Source organism: Vombatus ursinus, unplaced genomic scaffold (assembly GCF_900497805.2).
Source record: "Vombatus ursinus unplaced genomic scaffold, bare-nosed wombat genome assembly UNPS02000749.1, whole genome shotgun sequence".
Lineage (NCBI taxonomy): Eukaryota > Metazoa > Chordata > Mammalia > Diprotodontia > Vombatidae > Vombatus > Vombatus ursinus.
The window spans coordinates 4607781-4635195 of record NW_020940527.1 but is presented as its reverse complement, the minus strand read 5'-3'; the positions used below and the strand labels follow the sequence as shown (position 1 = coordinate 4635195).

At 40.9% G+C, this 27415-nt stretch overlaps 1 long non-coding RNA gene across 2 annotated transcripts in view; it reads right to left on the bottom strand.

Moving 5' to 3' along the window:
• Window positions 1-3103: 3103 nt before the first annotated feature.
• LOC114042617 overlaps window positions 3104-27415 on the bottom strand; it is a 28856-nt gene continuing 4544 nt past the window's right edge. For both annotated transcript variants that reach the window (XR_003569006.1, XR_003569007.1), the window contains exons 2-3: window positions 25981-26061; window positions 3104-3280 (exon numbers count right to left, since the gene is read on the bottom strand). This is a non-coding gene — a long non-coding RNA (uncharacterized LOC114042617). The remainder of the gene's footprint in view (window positions 3281-25980; window positions 26062-27415) is intronic.

Here is a 27415-nt window from a genome sequence, read left to right as displayed (position 1 = left end):
AATTTTTTAAAAAAGACCTTAAGATTACCTATTCCAGTGGTTCTCAAACTTTTTGGTCTTAAGACTTTTATACACTTAAAAATTGAGGATCCCCCAAAGAGCTTTTGTTTATGTGGATTGTATCTATTTATTGTATATACTATATATATAGTAATACATATGTATAATATATACTATATATGGCAATATGTACTATATACTATATATGTATAATATTTACTGTTAGAAATGAAAACATCTTAGTATTATATTGTTGTTTATATTATGTATTATATATAGTTGTTACACATATAATATATAATATATATTATAATATAATATATATATAGTTGTAACCTCATGCACCCCCTGAAAAGATGGGACCCTTTAGAGACCACTGACCTAGTCCAACATACTCAGGCTCCAGCTGAGGTAACAAAGGCCCTGCCCAGTCCCTAAAGTACACTAATGGGATAGCTGTCAATCAATACCTGTGCCAGGGAGCTGGGAGGCAGCCGGAAGGCTGGCAGCTAAGAAATCTCTGGAACAAACAGCTGGGGCACACCACAAAGCAGAATTGTACTTTCTGTAAATTCTGGTAAGAGAGAAGCTCAGAGATTTCCTAAAGTAGGATCTGTGTGAATTTTTGGAGCACAAGGTGTGCAGCCAGGTGTTGACATCTTGAAGTCAGGAATCTTGGCTGAGGGGACCCTGGCTTGGAGAGCAGGGAGTTTTCTACAGGTCTTCAAGGCTCTCCCAAGCTAGGTTCTTTTGTAGACCTTAAAGCACTAGATAATTCTATTAATAATAATGGTAATGCGAATGTGGAATAGGAAGAACTGGTTTCAGAGACATGAAGACTTGGGTTCAAGCTCATCCTCTGAAGAATAGTGGCCGTGTGATCCTGGGCTTAGACCCTTCACTACCCTGGGCAATGACCTAAGTCTGAGATTCTTGACTTTTTTTTTTTTTGCCATCAACCCCTTTGGCAGTATCTGGTGAAGCCTGTCTATGCACTTTCAGAATAATGTTTTCAAATGCATAAAATAAAATCCATAGGATTACAAAGGAAAACAATTATACTGAAATACAGTTATCAAATTTTTTTTAAGGAGGCAATTGGGGTTAAGTGACTTGCCCAGGGTCACACAGCTAGTAAGTGTCTGAGGCCAGATTTGAATATCAATATATTTTTAAAACCAAGTTCATAGACCTCAGGTTAAAAATCCCTGTTTAAGTCTAGAAGTCTAAAAGTTGCAGAGACAGTGTTAATCTTCATTGGTGGAACATATTCCTTACAGGGATAAAATCATAATAATAAAAAATATTGTAAAGTAAAATAATATTGTAAAAGAATAATAATAGCTAGTATTTATATAGCACTTTTAAGTTTGCAAAGTGCTTTACAAATATTATTTCATTTTATCATCACAAGAACCCTAAGAGGTAGGTGCTATTATTATCCTCATTTTACAGATGAGGAAACTGAGACAGCAATTAAGTGATTTGTCCAGGGTCATACAGCTAGTGTCTGAGACAGAATTTGAACTCTGGTCTTCCTGACTCTAGGTCTGGCACTCAGTCTGCTCTGTCACCTAGCTGCCTCTATTTAAAACATCCTCCTCCTCCTCCTCCTCCTCCTCCTCATCATCATCATCATCATAGCTGACATTTACATAGCTTTTAGCTCTACATACGTGATCTCATTTGGGCCTCACCACAATTGGATGAGCCAGGGCCTACAAGTATGATTATTCTCATCTTACAGATGAAAAAACTCAAGATCAGGGAAGTTAACTGACTGGGACACATGGCTAGTGACAGGGGTAGGTCTGAGCTCAGGTCTCCCCAGGCTCTGGTTTCAGTGTCCTTCCTATTACCTTATGTGAGCTGCTGTTGCGTGAGGCCAGAAGCAACAGCTTTCTTCTCCATGTCACGAAAGGGAAAATAAAGGCCAAGGAGGGCAAAGGAATTACTAAAGTTTGTCTTCCCGGAATGCAAATGGCTATTAGTGCAAAGAGGTGACAAATTCTGACATTTCAAGGAACATGATCCATTCCTATTCCCTCTCTCCTCTCTTGCTGACCCTTTCTGTTGCTGTACTTGCCAATACAAGGCAATTTCATTGCTTCTCTAGGCATTAGTAGTAATTGCCTGAGTGTCTGCTGTGTTTTGTCTTTGCCTAGGGATGGGATCCCATGTCAGGGCCTCAGGAAAGCTCTAGACCGTTCTGAGAGAGTGGAACCTCTGGGATTATGGAATAGCAGGTACTTCCTAGGAAATCACACAATTCATTTGATCGTTCACTCATCCAAGAAGCATTTATAAAATACCTACTACATACTAGGTGTTGAGGATACAAAGACAAAAAAGAAATTGAACCTGCCCTCAAGGAGCTTGTATTCTAGCATGAAGAATGTGTATTGCATGAAAGGGTTCAATCTGGAGCCAGATTGCAAAAGTTTTCAAATGCTGAACAGAGGGGTTTATATTTTACTATAGACTATATAGGGAGGCACTGAATCTCTGAGTCAGAATCTGTGAGTCAGAAGTGAGCTCAGTGACTATTTAGCACAACCCACATCTGAACAGTAATTTCTTCTTCTATAATATACCCTGCAAGTTGGCAGGCCTCAAACCTCAACTTCAGAGTAGAGCGAACCTATCATCTTGTAAGGATCCCATCTCATTTCTGGAAAGCTCTTTTTTGATCCTTCTGTGATCTCATTAATGTATATAATCCCTCCCATGGCTTTCATCCTTTGGAACTCTTGTCCGCTGTCCACCCATAAATATTCTGCAGAAGGTATGTCCAGTGTTTATAGGTAGACTTAGAGCTGAAGGCTGTAAGAGGCCATTTTGTCTATCTAATGCCACTTTTCATGTTACAGATGAAGAAACTAAAGCCAAGAGAAGTGAAGTGATTTGCCCACAGTCACAAAGGCATTATTAGGTGGCAAAGCTGATACTCGAACCCAGGTCATTGGATTTCAAATCTGATACTCCTTCCATTGCACCAATGTTCTGGGGACTTTTTCTCCAGTTCTTGACGTTCTATGGATAACAGTAGAACATGCAAGCTTTTCATCAGTCACCCCTCACTACATGACCAACTCACCTCCCTTTACAGTCATACATCTCTCTGATGCTATCCTTTATGCTGCTTCTCCTTACAAGTCTTCATTGTTAATATGTCACAGCCTCTTTATGCTTTCCTTGAGCCTCTCCATGATATTTTGGATCAGCCACAACTTCAGGTTTTCAGAGACTGGTATACATAACTCACAGACATATGACATCACTAGAAGACATTGACGTGAAAAAGATAGATGTTTGTTTCAGGGAAAAGTTTGGAATTAGAAGCAAAACAAAACAAACAAAAAAATCACTCTGCAATTTTCCAAAGGCAATCTAGCTTCCTCTCAACCTCCTTTTTAATCCTTGACTCATGTCATTGTCTATCCACAGTGCCTGCCCAAGATATGTGAACTGATGGACCATTGAAAAATTAGGCATTCTTTACCCATTTGTTTTTCCCTGTGTGAATAGTTAGGCCAATCATTATGAGTATCATTTAAGAAGTCTTGGGATATTCATGGTTTGATGCAATAGCAATATCATCTGCAAATCAAGAGAATATGGAATCTCTTGTCATCTCTAGGGAACCCTTTTTCTATTTTGAGTTTTCACTTGGCATCTTCCATGATAATAGCCAACATTTTTGGTGAGTATACGTCTCCCTATTTTATGCCTTTCTGGATATCCATGATCAGAGAGTTACCAAAGTTGTATCTGTTGTGACATCTGTAAGGGAAGAGTGAGAAGTTGGAGCTTATACCTTCCCCTGTAAATATGGCTTGTTGTTGTTCAGTTGTTTCAATCATGTCTGACTCTTCATGATCCCATTTGGGGTTTTCTTGGCAGATACTGGAGTGATTTGCCATCTCCTTCTCCGGCTCATTTTACAGATGAGGAAACTGAGGCAAGCAGAGTGAAGTGACTTGCCCAGGGTCACACAGCTTGTAAGTGTCTAAGACAGAATTTGAACTCAGGTATTCCTAACTCTGTGCCTAGTGCTCTATCCACTGTGCCACCTAGCATTCTATCTACCATGCCACCTACCTGCCCAAAGTATGGCTATGTGAGCATAACGCTTTCCCTATAGAATAAGGACTTGACCATCGGCACTTAGTTGAGAGGACAAAGGTAACTCCTGATTGGTTTCCAGTGACAGGAGTCCATATTGGCTATTTGGAAATCTAGGGGGAATGGACCCTTGTCTAAAGGAGTCTTGCCTCTGAGCTGGCCTATGAAAGTAAGTCAATGGAGATGCTTGACCCTTTTTCTTATTTTTTTCTTTTTCACTTTTTCTCCATGTAGAAGATAGATTGGAGCAGGGCAGATCTGTGTTCTGGAAGTGGGCAGATAGAAAAGCCCAGGCTTGCTTGCTACCTTCCCCGCCCCTCCCAGGAGATGTTAATAGTGGACATGGGGCAGAAGTACATGAGAGTGACATATGTTTGCCTATACTTTTTTTTTTGAGGCCAAGTCAGAGACCAGAGACCTGGCAGAGGATGGTAGCGGTTGTGGTAATGATAGTAGGGTTCTTGCAGAAACACAAGGAAGAATCAGACACGTTTGACTGCTAAGCCCAATGTGGGTGCTAACGAACAACGTCCTTGAACCCTGGCTTTTTGTATAAAAGAGGGAGAATGGTGCTTTTCTAGGTCATGCGATTCTAGGGTCTAGTCTTCTAGAGGAAGAGAGGATCTTGGGCAGCACCAACTTGGCATTTGCTAGAATATAACCTTAATCTCTAGAGCTTGGGCATCAGATCTTCTAGAAAAAAGAGGGGATTTTCCTGAGCAGTATGCCTCCTGGAGAAGTGAGAGGTATGACTCATGTAGCCTCTGCAGCTGAAAGAGAAAAAGGATTAAAGCCAAAAAGGGGGGTTGGTGGGCAAGAGATAACACTCGCTATCCCTGCTGCTACCATGTGACCCAGACAATACAGTTTTTTGAAGCAATTTTTAATTTTTTTCCAATTTCATATAAAAACAATTTTTAACATTTGTTTTTTAAATTTTTAGTTCCAAATTCTCTCCCTTCCTTTCCCTCCCCAATTCCTCCCCTCCCCCTCCTTGAGAAAGCAAGTAATTTGATATAGATTAAATACATGTGCAGTCATGCAAAACATATTTCCATATTAGCCATGTTGTGAGGGAAAACAAAGACAAAAAAAAGAAAAGAAAAATAAAGAAAGTTTAAAAAATGCTTTGATCTGCATTCAGCCTCCATCAGTTCTTTCCCTGGAGGAGAATAGCATATTTCTTCAAAAGTCCTTCAGAATTCAGACAATATAGTTCTAATGAGAAGGAGGTTGCCTGGCCAGCCTCCCCAAAGGTATTTGCCTTGGAGGTATAGGCCAACTCACAGGAGTCCCATTAAGGCATGGAAGGACCATGTAGACCCTGGGGAAAAACTAAGAATTTACCAGAAAGTTGGAGTACTGCCTTGATGGGAACTGAACTGAGCTCTTACTGAGCTCACTATGAGTTCTTTCTGTATTTTCAGTGTTTGTTTTCATTGTCTGCATTTTCTATAGGCTAAATACAAATTATTCTCTACCCACATGTGTATGTTATCTTGAGTGTTTATATAATAGCTACGGACCCCTGTTGCTCACATTTGTGGAAACTTAGATGCAAGCACATTTGGAGATTTTCCCAGTATAAACTCCAGGAAGGGGCAATAACCTTAGAAGGAAAATCACCCTTTTGAGGCAATCCCCAAGATAGGATCCAGTCTGTTGGAGCCTAAAACTGTAGAGCACAGATTATACTGTCATGCCTCCCCTCTCTTGTGTGTGAATATGGGGGTGGGTATGTGAAGGTGGTGGGAAGCAGGGCCATTTTCCTGTTCATACATCTTCTGATTTGGCTCTGAGGGCATCGTTGACAGGAAATGTGGTCCACTAATGAAGAATGAAAAGCTAATGTCTCCACTATCACATCTGTCCTAATCTCCCTTCTCCCCATACTCATTCACAGCAATAGACAATGACCATCTGTCATCAAATTTAGGCCGAAGAGCAGGGGTATCTGACCTTATAGTTGGGAGTGTTGCTACTTCCAAACAGAATAGCATCTTGAGTCTTCTCAAGCCACCCAAGATGGAGACTTGGATGCCATTTCAAGAGTCCAGAGATACTGCCCCTTTCTTGCCCAAACCAAAGACTCAGGTCTGGACTTTTGAAATGTGTTTACATTATTGCCCAATATAGCTACGGTTGGGAAGGAAAACAATTCTGAATATAACCAGGGTAGCTGAATATTATGGGTTTCAGCTGAGCTCATTGAAAGTCCTAAACAGTTTCTAGGAACAACACCGAAGTCCTAAAGTCTACATTAGGACATTATGATCCAAATCTATGAATATATGCTCGTAGCCTCCAGCAGGCCCTCATCGCAGTTCAGTGACTTATCCACACTTGTGCTGCCCCTGCTCTTTGCCAAGGCTGATACTTCTACCCGTGTCTCCTTCACTCTCCTCCAATAAATCAATCAGTCTTAATCAACAGGGATTTTTTAAGTGCCTCCAGAATCTTCCTCTTGCAATCATCTCCTTTTTCAGACATTTTCCATCTCCACCTTTCCACATAGTCCCTCTCCTTCACCTACAAACATACTCAGATTTCCCCAAACTTAACAACAAAACAACAAAAACTCCTTTCGACCCGCCTAGCATGTAATGATAATGATAATAATAATAATAATAAATCATCCTAATTATTATAGCCAGCATTTATATAGTTCTTTAAAGTTTGCAAAGAATTTTACAGCAACCTTGGGGGGTAGGTACTATTATTATCCCCATGCTGCAGATGAAAAAAGAGAGACAGACAGAGGTGAAATGACCTACCCAGGGTCACACAACAATTAAGTGCATGAGTCTGGATTTGAATTCAGGTCTTCCCTACTCCAGTCCAGTGCTCTCTCCACTACACCATCTAGTTGCCATTAATAACACATGTAGTTATCATCTCATTTGTCTTTTATCCTTTAGAACCAAATTACTTTTTTTTAAAAGTCTATATCTGGTTCAGCTTCAGTCAATTTAACAAACATTTATTAAGCGCACACTATGTACAAAGCACTATGCTGAAGACACAAAGGCAAAAAACAACAACCACAACAAACCAACCCAACGACAACCACAACAACCCAACCAGTCTCTGTTATGAAGAATATCCTGAGGGATACAACACACATAAATCAGTATAATATAAGGTAATTTGATGAGGAAGAGAGTGCCAGCAACTACAGAAATCAGGTTGCAAGCCTAGGTGACCGGGAAGGATGGCAGTCCATTCAACAGAAATGGGAAATTTACAAGTAACAGGGGACTTGGGTGGGGAGAAGATTGTGAGTTCCATTTTGGATACTTTGAGTTTGAAATGCTGGTGGGAAATAGCCAGAAGGTAGTTAGAGGTGTCGTAGGTCTAGAGTTCACAAAGAAATTTGGGATGGGTGATTTGGGAGTCATCTGTATAAAGGTAGCAATATAACTCACGAAAACAGATGAGATGGCTGAGTAAGAAATCATAGAGAGAAGAAAAGAAGGCTCAGGACAGAACTTTTGGGGAAACCCAAGCTTAGCGAAGAGGACAATGGAAGGGAACAGAGGAGGCTAAGGAGCAATGGTTCAATAAGTAGGAGAAAAAAGCTGAAGAAATGAGCATTGAAGAAAATAGTCAATGGTGCGACAAACTTCAAAGTCAAAGATCATGAGGCTGAGAAAAGGCCATTGGGTTTAGCAATTAAGATATTACTGATATACTTGGAGAAAGCAGATTCAATAGAACTGTAGGCTTAGAAACTAGATTGTAAAGGATTGAGAAAAGAGTGGGTGGTGAGGCAGCGGAGGAAATGAGAATCAGCTATTCTTTTGACTTCCCCAGCACCCACTTTCGCACTCCCTTCCGGCCCATCCCTGAGCCTTTGCTCATTTGCCCATATTGTTTCCTATTCCTGTGTCCTAGGAGGGGGTTTAGATCAGATCTGTTTGGCCCCAGAGAGTAGAACTTGAGGTAAGGAGTGGTCTTGTGGAAAAGGGCAAATTTAGGCTTGATGCCAAGAAAAGCCTACTAACAATTAGAGTTATCCAAATGTATAATGGGCTGCCTCTAGAGGCAGTGGGTAGGTTTCTACTCATTGGAAGTCTTCAAGTAAAGTCTGGATGACCACTTATTGGATATGTTGTAGAGGGAAATCTTTTTTCAGTAATACATTGGATGATAAGGTCCCCTCCAACTCTGAAATTCTGTGATTCTGTGACTTTTTAAAATAATTAAAATTAATTTTTCAATTAACAAAAAATATTGCCTTCCTTTCCCCTCCCTCTACACTGAAAAAAAAAAAAAGAAAACCTTTTGTAGAAAACACAGTCAATTAGCTATTCTGATCAATACAATGATCCAAGACAATTCCAAATGACATGATGAAAAATGCTGTTCACCTCCAGAGAGAGAACTGATGGAGTCTGAGTGCAGATTGAAACATAATTTTTTCACTTTATTTTTCTTGCTTTTATTTTGCAACATGGATAATATGGAAATTTATTTTGCATGATTTCACATGTCTAATTGATATCACATTTCTTGCCTTCTCAATTACTAGACAGGGAGAGAGAATTCAGAACTCAAATTTTTTAAAGATGCATGTTAAAAATAAATAAATAATTGTTAAAAAGAAAATATAGTCAAGCAAAACAAATTCCCATGTTGGCTGCATCCAAAAATGTTGGTCTTATTCTGCATATTTAGTCCATCACCTCTCTGTCAGGAGGTGGGTAGCATTCTTTCTTATTGATCCTTTGGAATCATGGTTAGCAAGTCTTTCAAAGTTGTTTGGATTTGTTTTGTTTTGTGTTTTTACGGTGTTGTTGTTATCGTACAAACTGTTCTGGAACTGCTCATTTTTCCATAATTCTCGATATTTGTCTTTTTAGGGAGGGTGGGACTCTTCCCGGAGGAGACTGAGTTATGAGTTTAGGAGTCTTGGGGATAACCCAAGACTTTCACACATTTTTAGGTGAAGAGGGAGGGGCAATGACATATTGCCCTGGGAATCTCTGCTTGACGTTCTGAAGATTTTCTCAGCCTGTTTTGTCAATCTCGTTCAGCTGTGTTTGCAGAGGAAATTGTGTCCAAGTCATTATGATGACAAGGGATTTGGCTTCAATTTAAATAGGACTAATTTCAAGAAATATTTATTGAGAAAATTCTACATGAGGAGGAGGAGGAAAAGTAGTTGCTGCCCTCATGAGCTTACAGTCTAATTGGATGATCAAATATGAAGATACATGAATAATCAGAAACCAATCATGTTAAATTATGTGGCCCTGACTATTCATGCAATAAAAATCTAGAGAAGGCAAAAATCCAGCAGTGTTGACTGGAATTGTCAGAGGAGGCTGAATAGTATTTGAGCTTGACCTTCAAGGATGGAAAGGATTTAGAGAGATGAAGAGGAAAGATGTTCGTGACTAGAGAAAAAGGAAGTGTAATGAAACAACCCTTCACTTAGTGGAGATTATCTTGTTACTGCTTTAGGTTTAAAGTAATATGATAACATAAAAATTGCAAAATACCTCAGACAGCTACTTCCTAGGAAGCAAATGACTCCGCAACTTGTGAGTGTCAATTTACTAGCCTGTTACTGCCCCTATCCCCTAAAAAGAAAATAAAGGAGGAGAGTGTTAACTAGATCTAGGATATTTCTTATTCTGACTCTGCCAATGAGTAGAAATCTGAAACCTCCTGGAAGCAGGAGGGAGGTTCAGCAAGGGATTTGATAAGGAAGAGGGATAGAAGAGAGTCGATTTAAGGTACTAGAATGGAGTAACCACCAACCAGTTTTTCATATGCTAAGGCCTAGCCTACATGCTCTCTACAATGCTAGATTTGGAGGTTGTCCCCAGCATCTATGGGCAAATTATGCCTGTCTTAAGATAAAATTGTTTTGTTTAAAAATTCTGTGTTGTTGCAAAATATTTTTGTATCATTTCAAATGAGGTAACATATGTAAAAGCACTTTGTAAACCTTAAGTGCTATACAAAATCTAGCTATTATTATTATTCCTTTAATTGCTAGTGAAGTCTTTTATGAAAAACTCCATTTTTGGCTCAGGTGAACTAAAAAAAAAAAAAAAAAAAAGGAAAGGTTTTGCCCATGCCTCGTTCAGGATATCTAGGCAAATCCCAGTACCCCAGAGTCTAGACAAGGCCTGGTGGAAATAAAATAGGAGAGTTTACCAATTTGGGGCTACAGGCCACAACCTGAATGAAGGTGGTAAGGGGTTCAGCTTCAAGTAGTGTTTTCCTTCATCCTAGCAGTGTTTCTTTACAGGTTCATATTCAGGAGCAGAGAGAAATAATATTGGATTGGCTGGGTTAGAGATAAGTTGGGGAGTATATAAAGAATTAAGTGAAGGAGTTGAAACTTGGTATCATAGATAAAAGGTAACCAGTTGCAGGTTCTTGAGTATCATGATAGTACTGGTATTTCAGGAAGATTAAAATGGCAATGGTACACAAAATGGATTCAAGGTGAGGAGATTATAGGTACCCACTCCGACTCAAGAGTACTTGCTACATGCTTAGACCATGACCACACCCATATCTCTAAGGCAAGAACCATGACCTTTTTGGTCAGTAGGGCAATGCCTTACAGCGGTCATGTCTGTGTTTTAACAGTCAGAGATCGGATCTGTCTTTGCAACTTTATTGCTGACTTGTTATGTGAACCCAGGTGAGTCATTCCCTCCATGGCCTCATTTTCCTTTCTGTGGAATGGAAAAGGAAGTTTTGCCACCTGCCTGAAAGGAAGAGGAAAGGGTCTAGGAGATGGAGCAATGAGAAGCATTTCAGCGGGGAATCATTCTGGCCGATGAGGTGTTCATTATGCCAGCACTGGGCCGAGGGGCTGCCCGGGGTCTGAGAATGTAAGAACCGGCTCTGACTGTCCTCCTCCTGACATCACAAATCTTGAGGACAAGATGTAAGTTTGTTAACAGTATAAACAGATGAAAAGCTATTGCCTCAGAGAGCTACATTTCTGGGAAAACAGACAAGGAATCTTGACCAAAATTTCAGGTCTCCAAGTTTCCCTAAAAGAGTCATAGGAACCCTGTAGAAGATTGAGTCATTACATTCAGGATTGCTTGTGGTAGTTCCCATCTCTGGCCAATTTACTTCTTGTCCCTGCCTGGGGGTTATAGAAAAACAGAAGAAACGTCTCTTTGGCTCAAACTGCCAAACCATGAGTTTGGCAAAGGAAACAGGTTGGGGGGCGGGGCCAGGACGGTTCCAGCTAAAGACATCTCCCTACCCTAGTCCAGGATCATAACTTGAAGGTGATCTCAGTCAAAGCCTGGGAGTCTTGGTTGCTGAGTACAGATGGAGGGAGAAGTCCACCTATGCCACCTTATTACAAGTCTGAGTCAGTCCAAGGTCCAGGCCAGTAGAGTAGCCCCCAGGAGGGTCAGTATGCAACTGCAAAAGCAATAGTGCATGTATCACTAGTCTGGGAGTGTAACTGGGAAAAGGGACTCAGGACGCTGAGTAATTAGCCCGAAGAAATCGGACTGCTCTCTTCCATATGTCACTGCTGCTTGTGGGTTGTCGTGAGCAGAAAGCTGAGTGTAGCTGGAAGTTTTTCCACACATGAAATTCTATCTCCCATCTCCGTGCCTTTGTATTGGCTGAGTCCCATGCCTGAAATACCCTCCTTCCTCACCTTTACTTCTTTTAAGATACAGTTCAACAGAACCAGGAGAACATTGTATGCAGTAACAGCAACATTGTGATACGATCCACTATGACAGACTTAGTTCTTTTCAGCAATAGAGTAATCTAAGACAATTCCAAAAGACTCATGATGGAAAACGCTATCCACAGCCAGAGAAAAAACTATGGAATCTGAATGCAGATCGAAGCATACTATTTTCTCTTTTTTTCTTTGTGTTTTTTTTTCTCTTTTGTTCTGATTCTTCTTTCACAACATGACTAACGTGGAAATATGTTTAGTATGATTGTACATGTATAGCCTATATCAGATTGCTTGACATCTTGGGGAGGGGGAAGAAAAATATTTGGAACTCAGAATCTTATAAAAGCGAATGTTGAAAATAAAAAAAAAATAAATAAGGGAAAAAAGGGGGGAAAAAGATACAGTTCAAGCTCTACCTTCAACATGAAGCCTTGCCTGCTTCCCTCAACTGCTAGCACCCTCTCTCTCAAACTTTCTGGCATTTAACTTTTCTAATTCTTCCTTTCTTTTCTGCATATACACACACACATACATAGTCTTAATTGTCTCCCCCATTAAGATATAAGCTCTTTGCAAATATTGTATTTGAATCCCCTGTGCTGAGAACAGTATAGGCACTTAATAAATATTTGACTGATAAGCAGAAATTACAGAGGGAGGGGCTTTCCAGATTAAGGGTGGTAGTCTGGTAGAGAACCTGTGGTAGATCTGAGAATAATACTGTGCTAACTCCTCATTACTTATAGCATGGGCACATGGAAATACCAAGTCTAATGCTTATAGGGGAAAGGTTCTTGAGCTGCAACTCATGAACTTTAAAAAAAGATTTATAATCGTATTTCAATATAATTATTTCCTTTGTAATCCTATGTATTCTATTTTATGCATTTAAAAACATTCTTCTGAGAAGGGCTCCATAGGCTTCACCAGACTGACTGCTAAAGGGGACCATAACACACAAAAAAGAGAACCTCTGTTTCACTAGGCAACAATCTAGAAGGAATTAGAATTAAACCAACACCTCACACCAAATACTAAATTAAGCTTCAAATGGACATGTAACCTAGATATAAAGGTTGCATCATAAACAAATTAGAGAAATTAAATTAAATTAGAGAAATAGGAAAAGGACCCACAAGTACAAAAATATTTATAGCAGCTCTTTTTGTGGTGGCAAAGAATTGGAAATTGAGAGGATGCCCATCAATTGGGGGATGGCTGAACAAGTTGTGTTATATGAATGTAATGGGATACTATTGTGCTATAAGAAATGAGGAACAGGCTGACTTCAGGAAAATCCTGGAAAGATTTGTATGGTCTGATGCTGAGTGAAATGAAAAGAACCAGGAGAACGTTGTACACAATAACAGCAATTGTGCAATAACTAATATTGATAAACTTAACCCTTCTCAGCAATACAAGGATCTAAGACATCTCCAAAGGCCTTGTGATGGAAAATGCTATCCTCAAAGAAGAAAGAACTATGGAGTCTGAATGCAGATCGAAGCATACTATTTGCTATTTTTTTCTTCTGTTGTGTTTTGTTTCCTCTTTCTGGTGGTTCCTCCTATTGGTTCTAATTCTTACTTACAACATCACTAATGTGAAAATGTGTTTAATAGAAATGGATATGTATAGCCTATATCAGATTGCATGCCGTCTAGGGAAGGGAAGTGGGGAGGGAGGGGGAGAAAAATTTTTAACTCAAAAGCTTATGGAAGTGATTGTTGATAATTCAAAATAAATTAATAAAAAAAAGAGAAATACAAATTACTGTGTGAACCTGGGCAAGTTACTTGACCCTGATTGCCTCACCAATGAATAAATAAATAAATGATTAAAAAAATATACAAATTATAGCGACTCTGAGGTTCCATATCACCGTCATCAGATTGGCAAAGTTGACAAAAAAGGAAAATGACAAATATTGGATTTAACTGATCAGTGCAATGATCAGCCCCAATTCCAGAGGATGGATGATGAAGGATGTTCCACACCTCCTACTGGAGAGAACACAGACTAAAATGCACAATGAGACTTGAATTTTTGGACATAGTCAATGCAGGAATTTGTTTTGCTTGACTACGCATGTTTATTACAAAGGTTTAGTTCTTCTTTTTTTCCCCCATGGGGGAGGAAAAGGGTAGGAGGGGGAAAGTTGGATAGAAAAAAGTAAATGCTTTATAACTGAAAAAAATTAATTAAAAAATTTAATTAAAAAGAAAAAACTCCTGTTATAGAGTGTCTAGGTGAGAAGCATAACCTAATGAGATCCTTCTGGGTTTTTTTGAGGAATTTCAGACTTCTGGAAAAGTTGAGAGGTAATGTGGTATAGTAGGGAGAAGGCTAGGCTTGGAATCAGGAAAGACATGGGTTTGATTCCCACCTCCAACCCTTGGTAGTTGTGTGACCATGGGAAAGTCATTTAACTTAAGCCTCCGTCTCCTTCATAAAATAGGAATAATCATACCTTATAGGGTTGTTGTGAGGATCAGAATGAGACAGGAACTCTACTAGACAATGAGAATGATACCTGTAGGCATAGATTGTGAGGCAGTAAACAGAGAGACAAATGAACAGAAATAGAGATAGAGGCCAAGATGGAGATGATATTGGTGACAAAGCCAGAACTGGAAAAAGAGAAAAGGGGAGGTGGGTTAATGATGACGATGATGATGATGATGATGGTGGTGGTGGTGGTGATAATTGACATTTATACAGTGTTTTAAGTCTATAAAGTATTTTATGTGAATGATCTCTCTTGAGCCTCACAACACACCTATGATGCAGGTGCTATAGGTATTCTTAACCACATCTTATGGGTGGGGAAAATGAGGTTGAAAGAGGCTAATTGATTTACCCATAGCCCTACATATAGTAGGTGTCAGAGGTGGGATATGAACTCTGGATTTTCCTGATTTCAAATTCAGCACTTTCTCCACTGCGCCACACTGAATTCAAAGAAGAGATTAGCAAGAGAGCCCAAGAATTGGACAGTTGCTATTGAGATGAAGACAAAGTTGTTCACATAGGTAGAAGTTGAGGTGGAAATAGAAATAAGTGGAGAGACCTGGGGATGAATTAGGCAGGCCTGGCATGTATTGACCTCCATCTTATGAAGTAAGAACCCCTATCCTGTGCCTAAGAACCAAGTGTTTCCATGTTTTTGCCTCCAGGCCTAAGGTGGGAATGCCCCCTGGAGATTGAATCTTTTCTGGAAGGATAACAGGCAGCTGCTCTCTGGCAATTTCTGTCTCACTGGGGAGCTGACAGACACCGCAATGAGTCAATCCCACCAAGCCCTGACTCACATTTAACCCAATTTTGCTGCTCTTTTTTGGGGGTGGGGTGGGGGTGAAGCAGAGATATTTTCCCAAGGATAAAAGTGTAGAATAAAGCTCTGTAGGTAAGATAGGGGACAATCTCAAGGTCCTATCTCCAAAGTATTTTCTATTGCCTCTTCCCATTTTACTCATATCAATATGGAGTCTTTGGGTACTAAAGATAGCTAGCTACAAAAAAATGCAGAGAACTATAGAACCAAGCCATACAAGCCACCATGATGAGCACCTGAAATAGTCTATATAGCTCCCACCATGTAGTGTACTGGGCATCAACTCCTCAATCCCATGTACCTGTGTTAAGGCAGTTCGTTCAGGGCTAGGAATAAGATAGTGGTCTGGGTTGAGACTCAAGTAGTCTGGATCAGTGTTGGACCCAAGACTGGCATTGGGATCAAAATTGTGGATGGGATTAGAGTTGGAATCAAGGTCAAGATGTCAAGGCAACAATCCAAATCAGGGCAGCAAGTGGGGTCAGAAACAGAATCCAGGCAGAGATTAGGGTTTTTAGGGCAGGGAAGGAATGAGAGCCAGGAGGCGTGTGCAATGTCTAGACCCGGAGGGGATGCTTCAGTGCTGTGTGGTGACTCAGAGATAGTTGCTCTGCCATGGTTGGAAATGTGATCCAGAGATTTTGGATGGGGAAAATTAGAGTGTGAGGCTTCTCAAGCCTTAGTGTTACCAAAGGATCAAACTAAAGTGTGGTCCCTTCAGTGTTCAGGGTCACCAGGGTGATATATCCAGTCCAAGGAGAAGGTAGTTCTGCAATTTCCTATGTTCCAATAGCCTGGCAGGTCAGAGTATCATAGGATTTACAGGTGGGAGCAGTCTTGTTGTTTCGTTCTTTTGTTGGTGACGCCGTGAACCTTAGCACACCAATGCTGTCCAAAGATATTGGAGTGCTTTGCCATTTCTTTCTCCAGTGAAGCAAGGCAAACAGAAGTTAAGTGACTTACCCAGAGTCACACAGCTAGTTAGTGTCCAAGGCTGAATTTGAACTCAGGTATTCTAGACTCCAGGCTAAGCACTCTATCCACTGAGCCACCTAGCTGCCTCCTGGGAGTCACATTATAAGATAATCTAGTTGAACTCCTTTTACAAGTGAGAAAAATTAAAGTGTAGAACGGGGTAGTGAGTTGCCTGTGGTCATGCTGATTGGAGTTGGAACCCAGGGCTTCAGACCACAGATTCAGTGCTCTTTCCTCTCAACAACACTGACTGAATCAGGAGAGAGTCAGACAGAGGAGTCAGACTGTCCTCAGGCCTTTGATCTCCACCCTGAATTACACTGGTGTCCCTCAGGGCATCCCCTCTGTCAGCAGCCTGCGTCCTGCTTACACCACATACAGCAAATACTGATAGGGTAGCATGCAGAGGGTGACGCCACCCAAGGGGCTCTGTGTAGTGGGAGCTCCAGACCACGTAGGGAAACAGTCACAGACAACAGTGGACGTGTATTTAGTAACAGTTAGATTGCCTGAATTCTTACTGATAGTAAGAAATAATGACAGAATTTGAACTCAGGTCTTTTGGCTCTAAATCCAAATCTGCTTAGGGAAGCCTATGAGAAGAAAAAGAAGCAACATAGCTCATATTATCAATTTTTATACCTATGTACCATATAACATTAATAAATGCAATATTGTTGATTATATATTTATTAATATTAATAAATAGATTATATATAGGGCATTGAGCTGGGTGCTGGGTTGTGGGAATGAAAAGATGAAAACAGACATGGTTTCTGCCCTCAAGAAGCTTACAGTGGACTTAATCAATACAAATCTATTGAATTCAGGGGCAGCTAGGTGGTGAAGTACATAGGGCTCTGGCCTTAGAGTCAGGAGAACCTGAATTCAAATCCAGCCTCAGATGCTTGACACTTACTAGCTATGTGACCTTCGGCAAGTCAATTAACCCCGATTGCCCCACCAAGAAGCCAAAAAATAAAAAAATCTATGGAATTCCTACCATGAGGCACTGTGTTGGCCAGTTTGGAGACCTGACTCTCCTCTGTCTGAATAATAATTATAATAATAATAACTATAATAGCTAGCCTTTATATAATGCTTTAAGGTTTGCAAAGCACTTTACAAATATCTCATTTGATCCTCACAACAACCTGGAGAGGTAGGTGTTGTTGTTATACCAGTTTAGCAAAGGAAATGGTTCGGATGTTAGTCGGATAAGGAATAGGTGCTGATGCAATAGTGTCTTAAGCATACGGGCAGTTGTGTGGTCACTAGACTCTGGTAAGGTGGATTGTCGGGGTCAGCAATGGTTAGCAATCGTTAGGGGGCTCCTACTGCTTGCCACCTCAAACCCAGAAGTGTAATGAGCAGGCAATGATGCTCAGGTAGCAGCCAGCACTCCTGACTTAGAGCCAAGAGGTGAGGTGGGAAGACCAGACTCCTAGGCTCAAGTCAAAGAAGCTTCTTGAGCTGGAAACAATTTTAGAGATAATCTAGTCTATCCCCTCCCCCTTTATCTATGGGGAAATGGGCCCTGAGAGGACCAGGAATTTGCCTAAGTTCACACAGGTGGTAAGAAACAATGCCAGATTTTGAACCCAGGTCTTCTGATTTTAAATCCAGAACTGCTTAGGGAAACCCAAGAAAAGCAACAGAGAGGCAGCATCTTGGTGTGGTGGTGAGAGGGTCAGCCTTGGAGTCAGGAAGCCCTGAGGTCAAGCCCTGCCTTGGACACATATTGGCTGTATGACTGTGAGAGAGTCACCTAACTTCTCAGGAGCCCCCAGCATCTCTCTCAGACAATAAGCTGCACAGTCTTAAGATGGGGAGTTTTTTCACCGGGGTTTTCACACACTGATAAAATCATGGTTCTAGACTGAGAAAAGAAACTGAAAACAAGGGAGATGTAACATATACTGGTGCTGCACGTGGAGTGACAAGCTGGAACCTGTAGGCCAGAGTCCAATGAGTCATTCCCCTACACCCACATGGCTTCTTCCATCTCATAGCATAAGAGAGTTAGTGCTGAAAAGGAACCTAGGGGTCATCCTAATTTTTGTACAGATAAGAAAACTGAGGCAGTTAGGTGACTTGCCTAAAGTCACTCGGGTAGTATTTGAACCCATCTGAATTGACTACAAAACTTTCCACTTAAACTACACCCAAACAATCTCTTGTGAAGTCACATTAGCAATTTTTCTGCCTGTAATATTAATAAATCATTCCTATATCCTATTGACAACTTTGACTACAACCTAGGAACATATATAACTTACTATCCCACCTTGATCATTAGAAAAATATGATTTATTTCTACACTAGCTGAAACTGATGAAAAACATTTAGTCTAAGCAAAGAGTATTCATTAATGTAGCTTAGTGGATGGAACACTGGGCCTGGAGTCAGGAAAACCTGAGTTCAAATGTGACCTCAGACACTTACTAGTTCTGTGGCCTTGGACAAGTCACTTAACGCTGTTTGCTTCAGTTTCCTCATCTATAAAATGAGCTGGAGAAAGAAATGGCAAACTATGACAGTATCTTTGCCAAGAAAATTCCAAATAGAGTCACAAAGAGTTCGACATGACTGAAATGACTGAGCAACTCTACTCATTAATGGTTAAATGTCACTGAGGAAGGAGATCTCGAATGACAAGTCTCAGGGATCTGTGCTTGATGCTGCGTGCCACTTTTATCAGAGATTTAGATAAAGATAGGTAGCATGCTAATCAGATTGCAGATAACAGAAAGGTGGGAGAGCTAGCTAACACAGTGGGTGAGGGAGTCAGGATACAAAAATATCCTGAAAAACTAGTTTGGTATATTGGGTCAAATCCAACAAGACAAAATGTAATGGTAATAAATAGAAAGGTTTATACTGGAATGTTTAAAAAAAAATCAGCTATCCAGGTGCAAGTTGGGAGAAGTGGCGCTAGGTAGGAGTTCATCTAAAAAATATCTGGGAGTTTTAGTGAACTTGATAGAAATCAGTAGTATAATATGACAGTCAAGAAACCTAATCCAATCTTTTGTTGCTGTTCAGTCATTTTTCATGTCCTATTTTTCATGACCCCATTTGGGGTTTTCTTGGCAGAGATACTGGAGTGGTTTACCCTTTCCTTCTCCAGCTCATTTTACAGATAAAGAAACTGAGGCAAACAAAATTAAGTGACTTGCCCAGGGTCACACAGCTAGTAAGTCTCTGAGGCCAGATTTGAATTCACAAAGATGAGTCTTCCTGACTGCAAGCCTGGTACTCTACCCACTATCCAATCTTAAGCTGCATTCAAAAAAAATCCAGGAATACGAAGGTCACAGCCCCATTGTATTTCACCTTGGTCAGAGCATATGCAGAGCAATACATTTTGTTCTGGATGCCATATTTCAGAAAGGACTCTGGTAAGCTAGAGAGTGTCCAGAGAAAGTCAACCAGGAGGGTGGAGGGCCTCATGTTTGATCAACCGGATTGGCTGGGAGGGAATAAGCCTTTATTAAGCACCTGCTATGTGCCAGGCACTGTGCTAAGTGTTTTACAAACATGATGTCAATTGATAATATTTGTAATAATTAAGAGGGACATGATGATCGTCTTCAAGCATTTGATGGGTTGTCTGGCAGAAGAGACAGTGGACTTGTTTCATTTGATCCAAGATGGCAGAATAAGAAGCAACAGGTGAAAGTTACAAAGAGAGAAATTTAATTATTTAATCAATTTGTTATTAATTTCAATTAATTTTAATTAATTTAATTAAAACTATCCCAAAATGTTCCAGGCAATCCCTCCCTTGAGGTATTCAAGCAAAGACTGAATGACATCTTGTCAGTTAAATTGGAGTAAGGAATCATTCTCAGGTACAGCTCGCCTGTCAAGGTCCCTTCCAAACCTGAAATCCTGTGATTCCGTGAGGATGGACTGAATCAGTCCCAGGATTAGTCCCGACTTGTCTCAGCACTAATGTAGAGCATGCCTCAGGTCCCTTTGGCATATTCTCCCAGCAGAGTTTGCTAATATTGTTGAATTAAATGTTATTGCCACATTTCTATTTTTAGGCATATATATTTTAACCCCACCCTGGCTTATCTCAACCCCAGGCAACCTGGTCATCATCCTCTGCTTCTGGAAGGAGGTGAGGTCCCAAGAATGTGGGTGTGAGCTCCCTGTGGGGCTAGCATGGGAGGCTGAGACCCTAAGGGGCCGTCAGAGGGTCCAGAATGCCCTCTGCTCTCATGTTCATCAGCCAGACAAACTCTTCAGGGAGTTATCCCAGGTTCAAAAGCACCAAGTGCTGACAAGAGCAGCTTTCATTCCTCCTTCCACAGGAAAGGAGGCCAACCCATTCCCCGGAGTCTTGGAGGGATGTGATTGGCCTGAATGTCCAGACATGCCCACTGGGTGACAAGGAACAGCAAGCTTGCTGGGTATGTTAAATACTGTTCCAGTTTCCAAACCTTCTAACTTCCCTGACCACCCAGGCCCTTCCCTTGCCAAAAAAAGGCCTAAGAATCAGGACTCTAGGGTTTTGTTTTCCTTTTCTTTAAGCAACAGTCATCCCCTGCCTGAGCCTCATTTTTCCATCTAGATTAGAGGACCACCTTCTAGTACTTTGGGGAGAATAGACTAAAAATTTCTAAAATAATACATTCCTGTATAAACCACCTTACCATTCCTGGGGAAAATGCATGTCCCTCAATGCTTCCAGTCACCATCCCCGAGATATCCTTGACCACACAGCATAGCTCCCTGGTCACCACTGCCCTGTATTTGTGTTGTCTTCCCTCTTAGAATGTAAGCCCCTTGAGGGCAGGGACTGCTTTACTTTTTGTGTTTGTATCCTCAGCACTTAGCAGAGTGCCTGGCACATAATAAGTGTCTAAATGCTTTTTCTTTCTTTTTTTTTTTTTGTTTTTTTTCTTTTTAATTTTTATTCAGAACTTAAATACCAATAAAATGGGTAAAGTAAGAGATTGGGACATGATCAGATCTCTTAATACAGCTTGCTTTTCTTTTAAAATATCCTAAGCTCCTATGCCCAAAGGGCTATAAAAATGTGCATACCCTTTGACCCAGCAATAGCACTCCTAGGGCTGTATCCCAAAGAGATCATACAAATGGGAAAAGGACCCACATGTACAAAAATATTTATAGCAGTTCTTTTTGTGGAGGCAAAGAATTGGAAATTGAGGATATGCCCATCAATTGGGGAATGGCTGAACAAGTTGTGATATGTGAATGTATTGGAATACTATTGTACTATAAGAAATGATGAGCAAGCAGACTTCAGAAAAAACCTGGAAAGACTTGCATGGACTGATGCTGAGTGAAGTGAGGAGACCCAGGAGAACGTTGTACACGGTAACAGCCACATTGTGCAATGACTAACTTTGATAGACTTAGACCTCAGCAACGCAAGAATCTAAGACATCTCCAAAAGTCTTGTGATGGAAAATGCTATACATCAGAGAAAGAACTATGGAGTTTGAATGCAGATGGAAACATACTTTTTACTCTTTTTTTCTTCTGTTTTGTTTTGTTTCTTCTTTCTTGTGGTTCCTCCTATTGGTTCTAATTCTTCTTTACAACATGACTAATGTGAAAATATGTTTAATAGGAATGTATAAGTAGAGTCTATATCAGATTGCATACCATCTTAGGGAGGGAGGTGGGGAGGGAAGGGAAGAAAACTTAAAACTCAAAAGCATATGGAAGTGAATATTGAAAACTAAAAACAAATTAATTAAATAAAAATTATTAAAAATAAATAAAATAAAATATCCTAATTTCTACCTGTAACTTTCTTTTTTAAACATGTGTTTTAAAAACTTTGGGTTCCAAATTTTCTCCCTTCCTCCCTCCCCACCCACCCTCATTGAAAAGGCAAGCAACTCAATATAGGTTATACATGTGCAGTTATGCAAAACACTTCCGTAGTAGACATGATGTGAAAAACTAACTCTATTTCCCTTAATCCTATCCCGCCCCCCCCATTTATTCTATTCTTTCTTTTGACTCTGTCCATCCTCAGAAGTATTTGCTTCTGATTACCCCCTTTCCCAATCTGCCCTCCTCTCTATCCTCCCCCTAACTCTCTTGTCCCCTTCCCCTCCTATTTGCCTGTAGGGTAAGACGGATTTCCATACCCAATTGAGCATGTATGTTATTCCCTCCTTAAGTCAAATCCTATGAGAATAAGATTCACTCATTCCCTCTCACCTTCTCCTGTTTCCCCTCCACTGTAAGAGCCTTTTCTTTTTTGGTTTTTTTTTTTTGTGAGATAATTTACCCAATTCTACCTTTCCCTTTCTCCTTCTCCTAGTATAATCCTCTCTCACCCCTTAATTTTATTCTCCAAATATGACCCCTTCATCTTCAACTCATCCTGGGCCCTCTATCTATCTATCTATCTATCTATCTATCTATATACATACATATAATTTTTTCCCTCCAACTACCCTAATACTGACAAAGGTCTCATGAGTTACAAATATCATCTTTCCATGCAGGAATGTAAACAGTTCAAACTTAATAAATCTCATGATTTCTCTTTCCTGTTTACCTCTTCATGTTCCACTTGAGTCTTGTATTGAAAAGTCAAATTTTCTATTCAGCTCTGGTCTTTTCATCAAGAATGCTTGAAAGTCCCCTATTTCACTGAATGACCATTTTTTCCCCTGAAGAATTATACTCAGTTTTGCTGGGTAAGTGATTCTTGGTTGTAATCCTATCTCCTTTGCCCTCCAGAATATTATATTCCATGCCCTGCGGTTCCTTAATGTAGAAGCTGCTAAATCTTGTGTTATCCCGATTGTGTTTCCACAGTACTTGAATTGTTTCTTTCTGGCTACTTGTAATATTTTCTCCTTGACCTGGGAACTCTGGAATTTGGCTGCAATATTCCTAGGAGTTTTCCTTTGGGGATCTCTTTCAGGAGGAGATCAGTGGATTCTTTAAATTTCTACTTTGCCCTCTGGTTCTAAAATATCAGGGCAGTTTTCCTGGATAATTTCTTGAAAGATGATGTCTAGGCTCTTTTTTTGATCATGGCTTTCAGATAGTCCAATAATTTTTAAATTCTCTCTCCTGGATCTATTTTCCAGGTCAGTTGCTTTTCCAATGAGATATTTCACATTGTTTTCTAATTTTTCATTCTTTTGGATTTGTTTTACAGTGTCTTGATTTCTCATAAAGTCACTAGCTTCCAATTGCTCTATTCTAATTTTTAAGGAAGTATTTTCTTCAGTAATCTTTTGGACTTCATTTTCCATTTGTCCAATTTTGCTGTTTAGGGCATTCTTCTCTTCATTGGCTTTTTGGACCTCTTTTGCCATTTGGGTTAGGCTATTTTTTAAGGTGTTATTTTCTTCAGTATTTTCCTGGGTTTCCTTTAGCAAACTGTTAACTTGCTTTTCATGATTTTCTTGCATTACTCTCATTTCTCTTCCCAGTTTTTCCTCTACTTCTCTTACTTTCCTCTCAAAATCCCTTTTGAGCTCTTCCAAGGCCTGGGACTGATTCATATTCTTCTTGGAGGCTTTGGATGTAGGAGCTTTGGCTTTGTTGTCTTCTTCCAGTTGTATGTTTTGATCTTCTTTGTCACCAAAGTAAGATTCTATGGTCTGACTCTTTTTGTGCTGCTTGCTCATGATCCCATCCAATTACTTGAGTTCGAAATTCTTTGTTAAGGTAAGAGTCTGTTTCCAATGTGGAGAATGTACTGTCCCAAGCTTCGGGGGTTTGTACAGCTGTTTTTAGAGATACTTCTAGGGACCTGAAAATTTTCAGTTCTTCCAAGGTGGTATGATAAGTGGCGAGGTGTTTCCTCTCTACCACCACAACAAGCTCCACCAGGCCAGCGATCCTTCTTGCCCCAGGACCGCTCCTCAAAACTGTGACCCAGATCTAAGCACAGGCAAAGCAAGAGATTCTTGCCTCAGCACTGGCAAAGAGATCCCTGCAATTTCCCTCTGATCAGCCACACGATTCCCCCTCAGTCTGTGGGCAGGAAGCTCAAGAGGCACCTGCTGTCCCAGAGGCCATGCTCAGGACTTGTGACTGAGACCTAGCTCCTCTCTCAACCCAGTCATAGACTTTTCCCACTGACCTTCTAAGTTGTCTTTGGTGTTCCTGGGTTGAGAAGTCTGGAAACCGCCACAGCTGCCCGCGATTCAGTCCTCTGAGGCCTGCTCCAGGGTTGCTGTGGCCTGTGCGCCCACGCCAAACTGCGCTCCTCTCCCAACCCAGCGCGGTATACCTTTCCGATCAGCCATCTAGGTTGTCTTGGGCTGGAAATTTGTTTTACTCTGTCTTTTTGTGGGTTCTACTGCTTTAGAATTTGTTTAGAGTCATTTTTTTACAGGTATTTGGAGGGGTTTGAGGGAGAGCTCTAGCAAGTCACTGCTTTCCCTCTGCCATCTTGGCTCTGCCCCCCTCTAAATGCTTTTTCATTCATTCATTCATGTCTTATTCAGATGATATGCAACATACGAGACAGAAATAGCAATAGAGGGCAGTAGCTGTTTACTTTTTGTTTTGTTTTTGTATCTTTAGAGCCCAGCACGCAGTAACCTGTGTTTAATGAATTGAATTCATTGAACAAGTCAAAGATCTGACCATTCACCAAAAGCTAGTAGGTCTGGAGTCAAGAAGATTTAAATTCATATCCAGCCTCTGACACTTCCTAGCTGTGTGACCTTGAGCAAGTCATTTAACCTCTGTTTGCCTCAGTTTCCTCATCTGTAAAATGGGGATAATAATAGTACTCACCTGCCGGGGTTGTTTCAAGGATCAAATGAGATCATAATTATAAAGTGTTTAGCACAGTTCCTGGCACATAATAGGTGCTATATAAATGTTAGCTCAAATAATAATTTTTATGATCATGGAAAGAGCTTTGGATTTGGAGTCAAAGGTCCTGGGTTTAAATTTCAGCTCAATCAATGACTACCTGTGGGACCTCGGAGCTCAGATTTCTCATTTATCAAATGAAGATGCCAGAACTACAAGGTCCTCAAGCCCCTTTCATGATCCTATGGCAGGTCCCACACTGGTCTCTGTAGCCTTCTGTGGGGAGGAGGAGAGCGCCTGAGGAAGTTCATCTGATTCCCAGTGTCTCCCCGATGATTCTCCTGTTACTGCTAAAAGGGGAGTGCAGAGCGATGGAGACAAGAACCTCCTGATTTCCAACTCCCTGCCTGTCTGCAGGAGGTGGGATGTGGGAGAGGGGGATGAGGAGGCATTCTTCTCCCCCTCACACCGCCCCCTGAGTCACTTATAAGGCAATCGCCCTGGCGTGTTCTGGGCCCCACACCCAGGCAGGAGGGAGATCCGGGGAAAGTCCCCAGAGGGTGTTGCTCCCGTCAGACACGCCAGACCCTCGTTAAGAGCCCTCTCCTCCCATTGACCCCAACTGTGGCTTCAGGGGGGACGAACTCAGAGATTGTGGACCTTGGGATTCTCTGTCAGGCTGAGCAGCTTAGCCAACTGCCAGAGGCCTCCAGCTCCAGCCCTGGGGGGTGGCCAAGTGCCTCCCCCCTCACAAGGCTTGACGGAGCTGGACTCTCGACCCCAGACCCTTGCTGATTCTTGGTTACACATGAAAAGCCAGGAGGGTAGTAGTTCACTGGCAGCAGGCCAGGTCCATCCGCTAAAGTTGCTCCACCTTCCCCTGGGGATCTGACTCAGATGCTCCTGGCAGGAAGGGCTGATACAATAACCGTGGACGCCTTTGCTTAAGTCTAGGAAAAGTGGAGAGATGGAGGAAAGATCTCACTCTTCCCAGATACTTCGTCCCTCTTTTGTATCAGAGAGCATTCGTCCCAAGCTAGAGGCAAAAGAGAGTGAATGGTTTACAAGTTGCTCTTACCTGAATCCTATCTCTGAGACTCAGCTCCAGCCCTGAAAGCCACCTTCACAAGGTTTTCCATGACCACTTCTGCCCAGGATCCTAGAATCACAGAACTGAAAGCTGTAAAAACCGGAAAGGACCTTTCATTCCCGCCCCCCTTCAATAAACATATTAAGCCTATGCTATGTGTGATGGATCATAAAAAGATCAACTCTGTTCTCAAGGACTTTACAATTGAACAGAAGATAAAGTCACAAAGTCAAATAACTGTGTGTGTGGAGAGAGAGAGAGAGTGAGAGAGAATGTGATAAGTACTTTGGAATCCAGGCAAAGCTATGAAAAAAATCTTGGGAGAGAGAGAGAATTCACTATCAACAAAGAGTGAGAGTATATAAGGGGAGACTTCAAAGTGGAGAGTGGCAACTGAATTGAGCCTTGAAGAAAGGTTCTCTGTGATGGGGAGGGGTTTCATTCTAGACCTAGGGGACAGGGTGAAGGAAATAGGAGAACATAGGGGATTACATTCTGTCTGGAACCAGATCATTAAGGCCTTGAGTAACACATATATACATATATATATGTATATATACATATACACCTATATACATATAAATACATATATAAAATGAATGAATGAAATAATATATAAATAAAAATAACATAAATTATAAATATACAAATAAAATACCTATATAACATACATATAGATGTTTGCAAAACACTTTATATGTTATCTCATTTGATCTTATAACAACTCCACAGGGTAGGTGCTATATCTTTATTATCCCATTTTATAGATGAGGAAATTGAGGTTGAGATTAAGTGACTTGCCCAGGATCACACTTCCGGTTAAGTGTATTCAGCAGAATTCAAACTCAGCTCTTCCTGACTCCATATCTACTACACCACCAAGCTGATCATTTGTAAGGACAAAAATTTATACTTTGTTTGGCAGACAATAGAGAGTCAGTGAAGGCTTCTGAGTAAAGGCACGCTATTTAGAATGGCACATTTAGGGGCTGGTCAGGAGAAGGGACAGAGGAGAGAAATTTAAAAAGGTAGAAAGATGATCTGCTCATGGACAGCTCCCCAACACCTGACCTTCAGATTCTACAGCAGAAGTACCTAAAATCTTCACCTGGAGGCAAAGGGGAGGTACTCTGCAGTGATTGAAGGATTGTCGAGTTAGATCTGGGAGGTAGGAGTCTTGAAGTTTATCTAGTCTAACTCCACCCCCTACCCCCACCATTTTACAGTTGGGGAAACTAAAGCCCAGAGAAGCTAAGGAGTTGGACCAAGGCAACAGCAGGGGTGGCTGAGTTAGGGTTTGAACCCAAGACCTTTGACTCCAAAGCCCATGTTCTTTCCGCCATACTATAAGGCCGACAGTTCCCTGGTCCCATTCAAAATAGGAGGAATGAGTACCGAGAAAGAAAAGAGAGTAGATAGATGT